This window comes from Cricetulus griseus, chromosome 7 (assembly GCF_003668045.3).
Source record: "Cricetulus griseus strain 17A/GY chromosome 7, alternate assembly CriGri-PICRH-1.0, whole genome shotgun sequence".
In the NCBI taxonomy this organism is placed as follows: Eukaryota; Metazoa; Chordata; class Mammalia; order Rodentia; family Cricetidae; genus Cricetulus; species Cricetulus griseus.
In genome coordinates, this window is record NC_048600.1 from 5,389,791 (window position 1) to 5,399,247 (window position 9,457).

Consider the following 9,457-nt stretch of genomic DNA (forward strand, 5'->3'; position numbering starts at 1 on the left):
GTCGGGGTCTAGCAGGTCATCCAGTGAGCACAAAGCAGTACATGTGTTTCTCTGCACTCGTCCTTGTCTAATCTCCTGTGCATCATGAGCACCTTCCAAATACATACACACACATGTGCATCACTTCTACATTTCTCTTTGCTGTTACTCTTGTTTTTCTTTTTCAGACAGGGTATTGGTGTGTAGCCCTGGCTGTCCTGGAAGGAACTCTGTAGACCAGGCTGGACTCAAATTCACAGAGATCCTCTTGCCTCTGCCCCCCAAATATCTGGAATTAAAGGTATGAGCCACTATGCCCAACTCTAATTTTCTTAACACTCACATGAAGCCTTTTATAAGTAAAATGAGAAGATCTTTTGGAAAGCCAGTTTGCTTTAAGTAAATGAAATTATGTATTCTCTGCACTCAACTTTTCTCATTCAGTAATAGGTGGGAATTCTTTTACACTCCACAGTTTCTCATTATTTTAATGACTGTCATAATCTATGGTGTTGACCTACTACCACCTATCAGCCCTCTCCCTCTATTGGTGACTATTCATTTTGTTATGTTTCACTACTATAATAAACATTCCTGTGTGTGTATTTATGGTTTTGATGGCTTTATTTTTGTGGAGTGTGTTCCCTGGGGTGCATTGATGTACAGAAGGATGTGTGTACTTTTTCTTCATGCATACTGACAGATTGTTGTACCTAAAAAGGCTGGAATAATTTGTATTTCTTGTCCGTAAGTGTGCAAAACCACTTTCTTCTTTATACCCCTGGTGAGAGATGCCACATAATGTGGAAGGGAGGGAGGGAGGAAAGGAAGGAAAGAAGGAAGGAAAGGGAAGGAAGGAAAGGGAAGGAAAGAAGGAAGGAAAGAAGGAAGGAAGGAAGGAAGATCCTAGTAGCTGTAGTGGTTTTCTGTGTTCATTTCCAGTTAACTGACATCTAAACCTCTGGACCTCTTGAATTTGTTGATGGTTTGAATTGCTTCACAGGCTAACAATTTGCATGAAAAATTACCACAAATTTAACAACTTAATCATCTATTTATTATTTCATAGGTTAGAATTCCAAGGTGACTCCAGTGGATTCTTACCTAAGTTCTTATCCATGGCTTCCTCAGCTTCAGCTCTGGCAAGGGTACATGAATGCTGTCCACCCTCTGACCTCGCTTTTTTGTTCTGTTCTATTAAAGGGCACTTGGGACTTGTTAGACACACCCACAAGTCTCTGAAAAGGCCAGATGATGAATCAGTTTCATCCTTTGCCCTCTGAGGCACCTGCATCAAGTTAGCCCCAGGGCAGAGTTCTTTGGGATTCCCCCTACAGCAAATGTTCCAGTTACTTCTCATCACCATTCCCTCTAAGTTTCTATTGTGTTCTCATGTTTCCTATTTTTCATATATTTTATTTGCCAGGCTATGATATTTCTTGTGCAGTTGTTTTGCTCTTTTTCTCTTTTGGCTTTTTGAGGGGCCTACCACCCAGCTCCCAAATAAATCACACACGGAGTCTTATTATTAGTGATGAATGCCGGGCCTTAGCTTGGCTTGTTGCTAGCCAGCTTTTCTTATCTTAAAATAACCCGTCTCCCTTTTCCATGTGGGCTTTTATCTTTCTTCTGGATATCTTACTTCTTACTCTGTGGCTGGTCTCTGATGTTCTCCTCTCCTAGTTCTCTCATTGCACTCCTCTTTTTTCCTCATTTTTTCCTATCTTTGCTCCTGCCTCACTATTGGCCATTCAGCTCTGTATTAGACCATCAGGTGTCTTAGACAGGCAAAGAATCACAGCTTCACACAGTTACACAGATGCAACATAAGCAAAAGCCACACACCTTAAAACAATATTCTACCACATTTGTGTTGGTATTTATACCTTCTTGTCATTTAAAACTTTATATTAGGATGTGAGTATATATACTTCTTTCTTTATTTTTTTTTCAAGACAGGGTTTCTCTGTGTAGCCCTGTCAAGAAGGCTGGCCTCAAACTCACAGAGATCCACCTGCCTCTGCCTCCCAAGTGCTGGGATTAAAGGCTTGAGTATGCTTTTATTAGTAAACTTTTCTCAATGAATTAAAATACCAACATAGTGAAATTTTCACATATAATGGCATTTCTCAGTGTGCTATTTTTACTTTTATTTTTCTTTATAGATGTCAACAAATGGCTCTAATTACAGTGGCTTTCTATTTATTTACAGTGGTTTGTATGGTTTCCCCATCTTACAGCCCTGTTCTTTTTAGTACCTTTTTGTATATTCTTAGGCATTTGAAATTTGTTATTTACTCCAATTTTATCTAATTAGTGGTTGAAATTATACTGGGAAGTTTGGCGTAGGATAATCATTTCTCAGCTAAGAAAAACATACCTTGTTTATATCTTACTAATAACTAATAATATTTGAGAATTTTCTTTGACTCTTATGTTTTTATTAGTCATTATGAATTTCATCATTTCTATTTTAAGGCCTATTGTATTATATGTTATATACAATAAATGTACATACTAAACTTCATAAATCCTAGTGGTTTTTTCCTAGTGTCTTGGGGGTTTTCAAAATAGTATTTCATAAGAATATTGTGATCATTTTTGACAATTGACAGATTTTCTTTACTGAAGTCTTAATTGCCTGGGACCCTATGCAGTGTTGAGTAATGATGACTTTAGTTGAAATGGCTCCAAAAGTAGTTATTTAGAATATTTGTGTTGCTAGTTGGTCAGTAATCTTTGTTTTATTCAAGTGGATTGTCTCCAGTTTTATCTAGACCTTAGGAACAGCTGCTGAACTTTATCAAACGCCTTCTCAACATCTTTTGATAGGATCTCATATTACTTCCTTCACAAGTTGCTGACTGGGGCTGAAGTGGTGGCTCAGACATTAAGAGCTCACACTGCTGTTGCAGAAGATCCAAGTTCAGTGCCCAGAGCCCACTCATGGCTGCTCACAACTGCCTGTAACCCCAGCTCCAGGGGATCTGCTGCTTCCAAAAGGAACCTGCATTCACATGCTTGTACCCACACATACACACACACTTAAAGTAAATCTTCAAAGTTGCTAAACAGTTGGCATATATATATATATATATATATATATATATATATATATATATATTTCTGATACCAGACCAACCCTTAGAATAAAGCCCACTTGAGCACATGTGAGCTCTATTGCAGTGATGAAACACCATGACCAAAAAGCAAATTGAGGAAAAAAGGGGGTTTATTTGGCTTACACTTCCATATCATTGTTCATCACTGCAGGGAGTCAGGATGGAACTCAAGCAGGGCAGGAACCTGGAGGCAGGAGCTGATACAGAGGCCATGGAGGGTGCTGCTTACTGGCTCCCCGTGGCTTGCTCAGCCTGCTTTCTAATAGAACCCAAGACAACCAGCCCAGGATGGAACCACCTACAATGGGCTGGGCCCTCCCCGTCCATCACTAATTAAGAAGATGCCTTATAGTGGGATCTTCTGGAGGCATTTTCTCAATCGAGGCTCCCTCCTTTCAGATAACTATAGTTTGTGTGTCAAGTTGACATAAGACTAGACAGCACACAGTGTTTTCCTAAAAAATCCATGTTTTAGTTGTTTTATTTAGAGCTTTAAACCATCTCAGATTTGTTTTATACATCTGAGTGTTTTACCTTGTGTGTGTATGTGCACCATGTGCACACCTGGTGTGTGAGGCCAGAAGAAAGCAGCAGATCCCTGGAACAGGAAGGAAGGATGACTGTGAACCAATGTGTGGGTGCTGGGAACCAAACAGATCCTCTGCAAGAGCAACAAGTGTCTTAACCTCAGAACTGTCTCTCCAGCCCCTGGGGTTTTAATATCCATATTCTTAAGTCACATTGGCCTGTTATTTCCTGAGGACTGACCATATAGCCAGTGTTGATATGTGTAATGTTCACAAGGTCCTGGGTTCTATTCTGAGATAACACACACATACTACAGTTTAATTGGAGTGACCAGTACATTCAAACACACACAAAACCATTTGGCATAATCTACTAAAACCGACATAGTCCCACATGGCATCTAGACATTCTGCTTTTGGTATACATTTTATAAAGGGCATGCATAATACGTTCACTAGAAGAGATTTTCTAGAATGCCAACCATCTTTGGCTCAGGTCAAAGATTGTGCAAGTGTTCAGCCATAGAATGGATAATAACACTTTTCTATGATCAACCTGGAATATCCCACAACGAGAACGAATGGTTTCTAGCTACAATAAGCGGTAGTGCATCTCACGAGCTACATCAAACATGAAACATGCTGGGTGTTTTTGCTTCTGAAAGCACGAACGTGGACAGGATCCATTTGTGCTGTTGTAAACGCTGCGGTGCGCTCTGGCAGCCTCTGCATCTGCTGACATAGATGATTGGTGTGGGATGGCAGGGCCAGTCACAGCCAGGAAGGATCTGGGGCTGATGAGAAATGCCTAGCTCACCCCTAGATGCTGGAAGCACCCTGCTTCCAGGACCAAAGAAAAGAGAGCACTCTTCATTGGGGGAAGAGCACTGAGGATTCTGGCTCCTTCCAGAAAAGTTCTAGTATGTGATTCGAAAATACTGTGACTGGAGCAGATTTTGAAATATGCTTCATATTTCCTACCCTTCACAACCAAGTGAGGTCCCTTTAGGCCCATTTCACTCCTTGTTAATCAGAATTTATAAATTAACACTTAAAATGTTGCTTAATTGTACAACCTTTTAGCTTATTGATAAACAAAGGATGCATATTAGACATTTTTCTCAAGATATTGGTAAATGATTTTTATTATATTTGCTGTTGACACACTTAGTCTGAAGATATGCACATACATGAATTCTTGGCCACACGTGGCCCACAAGCCATAGGCTGGACACACTTGTGTCTGTGTTTCTTTTTTTTCTGCCCTGGTTCTGACCACACTGGAGCCCAGAAGACCCAGTTCTGGTTCTGAGGGCTATACAATTCTCAAACTGCCTTTTCTTCAATTAAATGTTGTTAAGTTTGTCAGATTTGTTTTTTTTTTTTCACAGTACTTAAATAATTCCGGAGATAGATTTGGTTTTGAATTTAATATTTAACAAATGTGTGACTCTGGGACAAGTTATGTAATCTTTCTGAGTCTCTATTGTTTTTCTTTGTGAAACAGTGCCTGGAGTGTCAGTGTGGGGATTAATTGGGATAATATATGTGAAAATAGTCATGAGATTGCTGGGATCTGAAGACCCCCCAGAAGGGGCCTGTTTTTCAGTTCTTTCTTCCTTGTCTTTACCACCTGAAGCCCTCGACAGTTAACAGGGCCTGGTCCTAGGTGGGAAACTTCAGTGAGGCGTCGCAACCAGCTAACCGAAAGCCGCACTTTACAAAGACTGCCTGGTTCAGAAACAGCCATCCTGTGGGCACTTCAGGTGATCTATTTAGAACCCTCCCAGAGGAAAGCTAACTTTTTCTATCCTAGTATTTTTCCAGAAAAAGGAAGAGGGTTTACGGACAGAGCCTCACTCAGGACAGGGTAAGAAAGCTGCCTTTTAATCCCCTCAGTGCACTTCTTTAACACACTGTTCATGGAACTGTGAACTGGGTAGACACTGAGGTGAGAAGTGGCTCATGGGCAGCCATGGACCATTTCACACTCTTCCTTTCAGGGTGAGCTGTGTTCTCAGAGGTCTCGTTTGGTCCTTCAGAGTCTCTTCCACTGTGATCTCCTAAGGTAAATTTTGCTATAGACAGTCACAGGTCCAAGGAGAGACTCATTTAGAGTCACTGGGTCAGTACTGTCTAAGTGGTCGAACACTGTAGGATCAGATGCCTTCAGAAATTTCCCAGAGACCCACCTCATGTGGCCTCCAGCACTCCCTAGGGCAACTAGAACAACAGTGGCTTTGTGTGGCCAACTGCTTGCTGTCAGTGATCCCTGTCACTGTGTGGGCTTCCCATGCTGCTGCCACAGGCTAGGCAGGTTAAGATGCAGTCCACCAAGGGATCTCAGTTTCTTCCTCTCATATAGTTCTTGTCCCAGAGGACAACGCTTACACCAAAGGAATCAGGTGACAGGCATCGCATTGGTGGGCACCAGTGGAAGAAGGCGGAAGATCTGAGAGCCTGCAGCCGTCTGCTGAAAGGGCACAGGGGATAAGTCCCAGCTATCACTAAACCAGGGAGATTGCAAATAAGGTGGCTGGTAGAAGTTCTCTGAAGCAGAAAGGTGGAAAGAAGGGACTGTGGGACCACTCCTCAGAGACTGCCTCTCCTGCTGTGATCCTCAGATCATCTCTGCTGCTCCCACAAGGCTAGGGGCAGATCCCAGCTGAACCTGTGGCAGATGTGAAGGCAGAACTATTTGCTCTCCTGCTCTATGGAGGCATGGAAAAGTGCCCTCAGAGTCCTGGCTGTCTTACACCCAAGGAAATTATCCTAAGACACTGAAACCATCCTCAGAGAGGTAACCCAGCCAAACGACAAACATGGTATGTACCGGCTCATAAGTGGATATTAGACATAGAGCACAGGATTACCAGCCTACAATCCACAACCCTAGAGAAGCTAGGAAACAAGGAGAACCCTAATAGACATACATCGACCCCCTGAGAAGGGAAAAGGGACAAAAATCTGAGTAAATTGGGAGCATGGGGAAGGGAAGGGAGTTAGGAGAGAGAGAAGAGAAAGGGAGGGAGAGGAGAACCTGAGGGATCAGTAAGGTCGAGTTGGGGGAAGAATAGAGAAGGAGAGCAAGAAAAGAGATACCTTAACAGGAGATTTTTGGAGCCCATTCCCTATGGAGGGTTACTCTCTCAGCCTAGATACACGGGGGAGGGCCTCGACCCTGCCCCAAACGATGTGACAGACTTTGATGATCCCCATGGAAGGCCTCACCCTCTCTGAGGAGTGGATGGGATGGGGGATGTGTGGGGGGGAATAGGAGGACAGGAGGGAGAGGGAGCTGGGATTGGAAAAGAATAAAAGGTTATGTCAAGAAACAAAATTCTTCAGAGCAACCTGCTTTTAATACAGCCTGTTTTTGCAAATGTTGAGTCCCTTGAGATTCAAAGACAATTATTCATTAACAAAACATATCTTCCTTAAAATGATGATGAGAGGGCCTTCTGTGTGAGGATTCCTGCTTTTCCTGACACCACCCCCACCAGGGAGAATTCTGATTAGATATGCCCCCCACACACACTGCTCAGAGCACACATGGGTCATTGGCAATTATTCTATGAGCAACTTTTTTTAAAAGAACCTATCTCTAAATGTACCAACCTTGTCTGAAGAAACACACAGAGATGGATGTGTGGAGCTGAGAGGTGTGGGGAAGGAAAGGGGCAGATAGTAAGGCAGCTGGTGGGGAGGGAGAAGGGAATGGCTGCATCAATAGGGTGGGCACTTAGGAAATGTGGGGCTTGTGGCAGAGTTTTCCTTCCTACCTGTGTGAGCTTAGGCAACTCCTTACCCTCTCTGTGTCTCTGTCCTCCTTGGAAAGAAATGAGTACTCATTGAAGATATAATAATCTATGAACATATATATTTGTCCTGTGGTAGACCCCCAGTTATGGCTGGTGGACATGTAAGATCCATCTCTTCTAGAAGAAGCATGGAAGAAACATGATTTTGAAAAACACATTGTAGCTGGGCGGTGGTGGTGCATGCCTTTAATCCCAGCACTCGGGAGATAGAGGCAGATGGATCTCTGTGAGTTCGAGGCCAACCTGGTCTACAGAGTGAGTTAGTTCCAGGATGGGCTCCAAAACTACAGAGAAACCTTGTCTTGAAAAAAACAAACATACAAAAAACCCAAACCACATTATTCAGTAGCATGAATGTAGTGGGTCCAATGACATGATGAGGATAAAGCCATTTGTTGAGCCCACAGATGAACTTTGTAAGTGATGCCAATGATTGGATGCCATTGTCACCAAAATGACAGGCTATGGGTATGAAGTCAAATGGACAGTAATCACTCAGTGGTGTTGGCTTACCACATGGCAGGACCCAGACATGTCTCAGATCTTCTCATGAACAATCAGGTTGACCCTGCCAGGGCAGTCTTGTCTGTTGCCCACATGGGCAACTCCCTCAAAAACTGCCATGGTGTCACCATTGTTTTACTGGCAGTGTTCCTTGCTGACTTGAGGTCTCCAGGAGGGCATGTGGCTTTTCCACTGCAGGGAAGCACCCCACTCCAAAAGCACAGCCAAGGATGTGGATGCTCCCTTGGGTCGCAGGGCTGGGAAGTCACTCCTGTGATTTCCATGACCCCAGGTCAACAGCGGGTTTTTTGTTTGCTTATTTGTTTGTTCGTTTTTTTTTCTTTTTTGAAGAAAACAAATCACCTTGCCACTTTGCCCTTTAGAGAGGCATATCTAAGCCTGTCATTCCCACAGTGGTTTGAAACCTTTTGACTTGCCCCCTCTTTGGTTTAAAAACATGGCACAGTCCTCCTATTGAGGTTGGAAAGAAACTCCTGTTCATTGGCTCCAAGGGGACCTTGTGGAGTATTAAGACCATGGGTAAAAATCAATAGAGTGATGTCAGGACACAGTTTTACAGATGCCTGAGGATGTCAGGGCAACAACAATCAAATTGATCTTAGGTCTTGTTAGAGCATTTGTGTGGTTTCTATGGCTTCTGGCCTCTATGGGTACATGTACCCAGGGCAGTCATGTAAAAGTTCTTTGTAGGGAACCCAGATTTCTATTTGCCATGAACCTGAATATACAGCACTCACCTCAAGTGAGTGTGAAGCTGGAGGAGCCACAGAAAGGAGCTATTCATCAGGGATGTATTTGGCTGCCAAGCCAAGGACAGTATTTGCTTGTTTGGGCAGCTCCTGCTTACAGGCCCTATTTAAGTAAGAGGGAGGGCAGGGAGAAAGACAAGGAAGAATGAATTAAAGAAATGAAGAGAGGGAGGGAGGGAGGGAGGGAGGGAGGGAGGGAGAGAGGGAAGGAGGGAGAGAGGGAAGGAGAGAGGGAGGGAGGGAGGGAGGAAATTCTGTCTTGAAATTGTGATCTTTTGATCTTATTTGTTTTCCATGCTGCTGGTTACTTGAGTAGTTGTCCTTGATGGGGCCCTTCTGGAGAAACAGAAGCAGGTCATAGAAGTGTGATGTCTGTCCCCCTGACCATACGAAGAGCTTTTCAGTGGATAATAGTATGCAACAAGCCGGAGTTTCCGTCTCAGGGGCTAAGAGTAGCGACAAGCAGTTTAAGAGCTAGACGTTGGCTTTTTTTTTTTTTTTTGGCCAGCACATAAGGCAGAACAAGACTCAGCCTGCTCTCAGATGCCCTTGTTCAGGGCTTTGTGGACACACCAGCATTCAGCTTGATGCTTCACAGAACTCCTAAAGCGCATGAACAAAGCTGGGCCTGCTGGGGCATGCCTGTAGGCTAAGCACTCTGAAAGGTTGAGGCAGGAGGATCGTGCATTTGAGACCAGCCTGGGCTACATCATGAGACCATTTCAAAATGAAAC